A 5025-nucleotide genomic window follows, 5' to 3' on the forward strand; every position below is an offset into this window, starting at 1 on the left:
CCCCCCCACACCGCTTGTGGGGGAGGTTGCTGCCAGAGCTTGTGTGTGGCTTCTGTCACCAAGGCGATAAAGCTGCTTCTCCCTTCGCTGCTCACTTAGCCTCGGTGGGGACCGCCAGCACCCGCGGGTGTGTGGGAACGGGCCTCATTTGCATGGGCAAGCTCAGCACCAGGGCTGTGTTGGCACGTGTCGTCTGCGTACCAGACGCACACACCACGGCCTGGCAGAGGGTGGACGGCCTGGTGTCTCCCAGCTGTTCTTTCTTGCCGTGGACTTGGGGAGCACTTCCCCGAGGTGACGCTGGACCTGCTGAGCTGCTCAGCCTCCCAGGCCCCAGTTCCTGTGGTGGGTGCCGTGCTTCGCCGGTGGCAGAGGGGACCCTGCCCTGGGGCTGCAGGCAGGAGGGGGAGGCCCTCTCAAGAACCAGCTCCTTATCAGGAGGATACAGAGTCCTGAAAACCCCCACCCCCGGAGTTTGTGCTTCCTTTTGGATCTTGAGCATCTTTTGATCTTGAGACTGATCCATTTTTCCTCTCTCCCTTCCTCTTCCCCCATCTCTTCCCCATCCTCATCTCCACCAGCTTAGGGAAATGAGACAAGTCACCCAGAAGCAGCTGCATTAACTCTTTCTTGGCAGGACCGCTGGGCCGAGCCATGGCTGATGAGAGTATCTGGCACATTCCCTGTGTGTGGCTGCCTCTGAATGGGGATGCCTTCCAACCATGCTTTTCTTGAATATTTGCCCTTCCATTTTATGCCATAGGTAGCTTAGAGGCATTTTCGGGTCCCTAAGTAACATCGCGCACACACAGGTGCTATCACCAAATTTTTGCACAATTGACCTGATTTGGGGGCCTTGGGGAAATACAGGATCTCCTATGCTCGACTCTGGGGCCGAGGGAGTGGTCGCTGGCAGGATTTGTGGCTGAGCCTGGAGGGAGGGGAGGGCAGGCCCTGCTGGAGGGAGGAAGTCTCGGGACCTGACCAGGAAGACTCTCCTCACGTCTTGCTGTCCTCATAGGCCTCTCCCTCCCTGGCCCCAAGTTCTTTGTACCCAGGGCTCTACCTGTCTCTTTACCTGTCTCTCTTCCTGTCTCTCTTGCTTGTTGCCAGGGTCAGCTGGGAGAGCAGGAGAGGGTGCCCTGTGAGCTGCAAAGAGCACCCCGCCCGCAAGGCCCTGTAGCCCTGGCCTGGGGTAGGCAGGGCCTGAAGGCGGGTCTGCGGCTGGCCCAGGCTCGAGCCTCTCAGGTAGCCTGGAGGACAGGCTGACCTTGTCCTGGTTGCTGCAGCTCTATCCAGGACCCTGGCGGCTTCCTGGACATCCAAGCCCAGCGGCCCCAGCAACGGCGGAGGGAGGGGCTCTGACCTGGCCGAGTCACCTGACCCCAGTTGAGAGCACCTCTGATTGCTTGACCGCTGACCTCCTGCAGCTGTATGAGGAGTGTGGCTTTGGGGAATAGGCTTGTTTATGATGCGGGGACAAAGGGCGGAAGCTGGCGCAGTTGGAGCAGCGCTTCCTGTGGCCCAGGCCTTTCATCCAGGAGGCCGCGAGGCAGGCTCCCCACACCAGGCGGCTGAGGGGCATCAGAGGGGCAAGGGAGGAGGAAGGCATCGCCGAGGAAGGGCTCAGCCAGGTCCCACCACAAGCCCTCAGGGAAATGCCAATGTCCCCAGCTACAGAGCACCGTCCCCACCCAGGAGGGAAACCTACTTCCCCAAAGTGTCCGGGCTGCTGAAGGGCAGCACTGGGACCTCGAGGGCGTCTGGCTGACCCCAACCTGCTCCTGTCCTCTTAGCCTCATGTGGACATCTTCACATCTGGCCAAGCAGGGACCACTGCCCCACATAGCCCAGACACTGGGCATCCCAGGGTCCGTGGCTCAGTCACAGAAGGTGTGGGCATTGGCAGCACCCAGAGTGTCCTTGAGGCACACACCTTGACAGATGAGGAGACTGAGGCCAAGAAACGCAGTAACTCGTCCACAGCCGAATGGCATGAGAGTGTCCTCCACGGGGCAGGTGGCCAACACAGAGCTACTGGACACTCGAAGGTGAGGGCAGGGCCAGGCACAGCCCAGTTCCCCCCTCTGGTCCCTTGGAGCACAGTGGCTCTCTTGGGCCACCAAGCCCCTTCCGTGACTTTGTCCACAGGTCAACTCTGTGGCCTGACTGGGGGTCTCCCAGTGGTGGCCAACCCCGAGTCCCCACCTTGTGCTGCTCCTAAACAATCGGTGAATTAAGTCAACTGATGTTGGTCTTGAGGGAGCCCCCGACCTGCGGGGAAGTCGCAAGAATGATGCGGAGAACCCCACGTCCCCCCACCCCCTCCCTTGGACACCAACAGCCGGGCAGGAGGGCGAGGAGGGGGTGGAGAAGAAGGGGAACCCCTCCTGTGGTTCAGAGCAAGGTTTTCTGTCTTGTCCCGTGGCTGCCTGCTGAGTAGGACAATAGGAAGGTCCCTCCCGCCCCCTCTCCCCATGCCCAGGACTCTGGCTTTTCAGTAGGTGTTTGTGGACTTCAGGGACACACTGCTCTCCTAGGTCACATGTGTGTCATTGGCTACGTCCCTCAGGACACCCCAGAGAGAGTGGAAAGTACCTCATCACTGGTCCCCCAGGGGCTGGGCCCAGGGAGGGCCGAGCAGGTCGTGGACCAGCGTGGGTAGTGCCGTGGCTTGGAGGGAGTGAGCGTGTCACCCGAGGGTTTGTGACCAGAAACTGCTCCCCATTGTGAGGTTCTGGAGGATGGAGACAATCCAGCTGTGGTGTTTACAGGGGGCCTTTGGGAAGTGATTAGGAGGAGAAAGTGTCATCAAGGTACAACTACATGTTTGAGTCCTGGTGGCTTCACAAAAAGAGTGGGAGAGACCAGGGAGACACAAGTTCTCCTGTCTCTCACCATGATATGTCCTGTGCTGCCTGGGCACTCTGAAAGCAAGAACCATCGCCAAATGAGGCTCTTCAATCTTGAGCTCTAGAATTGTGAGGCACAATAGACCTCTTTCCTTTATAAAGTGTTCCAGACTCAGGTATTTTGTTATAATAATAACGACACAAAAAACTAATACAGCGTAACTTATTCTCAATTTGCTCCTCCAGATCTAGTCTTAGTCCTTTGACCTAGGAGTTTAACCTCCATGGATTCTCTTGCCCTCTGGCTTCTGATTGGCTCCACCAATGGGAGGCGCCAGTGGGAGAAGAGTGACGGTGGAGTCTACCTTTCCCCTCGCCTGCCAGGCCACATCCTCAGCCACCTCTTAGCCCCCTCTGTGTCCTTTCTCCAGGCCTCCGGGCTCTGTGACACTGGCTCCTCTTGGTCCAGCAAGGCTGATTCCTCACCCTGCCCCTTCAGCTTCCCACAGTGGCCCTCTCCTAGCCACATTGCTGTCCCTTGTTGGACAGTGTCCTGTGCCTCTTCCCTAAACTCTCTTTGATCAATCGTCGATGCTGACCTCACCCTCAGAGTGACCCCGAGGCACCAAGGCTCCTCCAGCTCCTGGGGGCCCAGCCCTGCCTACTAGAGGAGCCAGGGCAGGGCTGGGTGGACACGCCTTGCCTGCCCAGCCAAGCCGGGGCCAGTGGAAACCAGCGATTCTGACGGACGGGGTGGATCACTCTTGGCTCCAGATATGGTCAGAGCCACCCAGAGGTCTCAGGCTTGAAGCTCCTCACACTGACCCATGGACCGCACGTCGGTTTAACCTCAGATTGAAGAGCCAATGGGAGGGCGGGGCCAACGGGGGGGGGTGCAGCTCGGTGGCAGAACGCTTGCCCAGCCTGAGGGAGGCCCTGGGTTGATCCTTAGCACCACATAAAACTAAATAAATAAAGGCATGCTATCCATCTACAAATATAAGAAAATAAAAAGAGCCAATAGGGTCGTGTCCAGTGAGCCTTCACGTCTACTCACAGTCACTCAACAAACACGTTCTGAGCCCCCCCAGGGTGCTGTGCCAAGGTGACCCCAGCCCTGACTGTCTTCTGGTCTAGTAGGAGGATAAGCCCTGCACAGGTGACAGCTGCCCAAGCTACACGTCCGCGTGGGAACGAGAGGCAGAGGTGCAGGACTGTGGGAGAGGGGCTCACGTGGCCACGGGGGCATCCCTGCCCTGAAGTTCAGGTGGAAGAGACTCGTAAACCAAGAAATGAAGCAGCCGGTGGCTGACGACTCAGCAGTGAGTTAGGCTGAAGGAGAGAGTTCCTCATCTTGATGTCCTCGGTGTGAAAGGTGCTTCATATCCCATCTCAGCTTCCTGGGAGACACTACTGTCCCCCGGCATGGGAAGGGAACTGAGCTTGGAGGTCAGACGGTGTCCAGCAAGCTCCAGGTTCCAAGTCTGCCTCTCCGGCTCTTCTGCGCCATACCTGACACAAGGACCGCAATTTCCCTGAGAGAAAAGGCTGAAGTGGAATGTTCTAGAATGCCTGTCTCCGTCCCAATGATGGGTTGTGGAGTACAGAAGCGCCCAGGTGTACCTCAAGCTAAGCAGGGAAATTGGGATTCCCCACCGTCTGTTCGGATGCCCCGTGGTCCGGCCAGGGGTCTGGGGTCATTTGGTAGATCAGAGATGGGCTGTGGGGATGGGACGCTCCCACTCCCAGCCTCCTCCTTGGCTGGGGTCTGCCCCATCTCCACCGTGTTTCTCCCTCAACAGACCTACCCTCTGGTGGCCTCTCAGGTGCCCTCTGCCACTACCGCCCACGTGAGACCCATGGTGACAAAATGACAAAAACATTCTCAGGAGAGGGCTCTGCTCTGCACACAGGCTGGCAGGCCTCTGAAACCTTGAGCCCCAACCGGCTTCTCTTGACCAAAACCTCATTGTCCCCACTGCACGGTTCCCTGAGCTTCAGCAAATATTTGCTGAGCACTTACATGGTGCCAGCTTGGGATGCCAGGTGAACCAGGTACCCCTGTTCTCGGGGGCTCAGAGGAGGCGGCACGCCCCGCTGGGCGTTTGAAGCCCTGTGGGCGCAGGACCCCAGCGGCCAGCCGGCTTCCTTGGCAGGGCAGAGTACCAACAAG

Source organism: Marmota marmota, unplaced genomic scaffold, assembly GCF_001458135.2.
Source record: "Marmota marmota marmota unplaced genomic scaffold, marMar, whole genome shotgun sequence".
Lineage (NCBI taxonomy): Eukaryota > Metazoa > Chordata > Mammalia > Rodentia > Sciuridae > Marmota > Marmota marmota.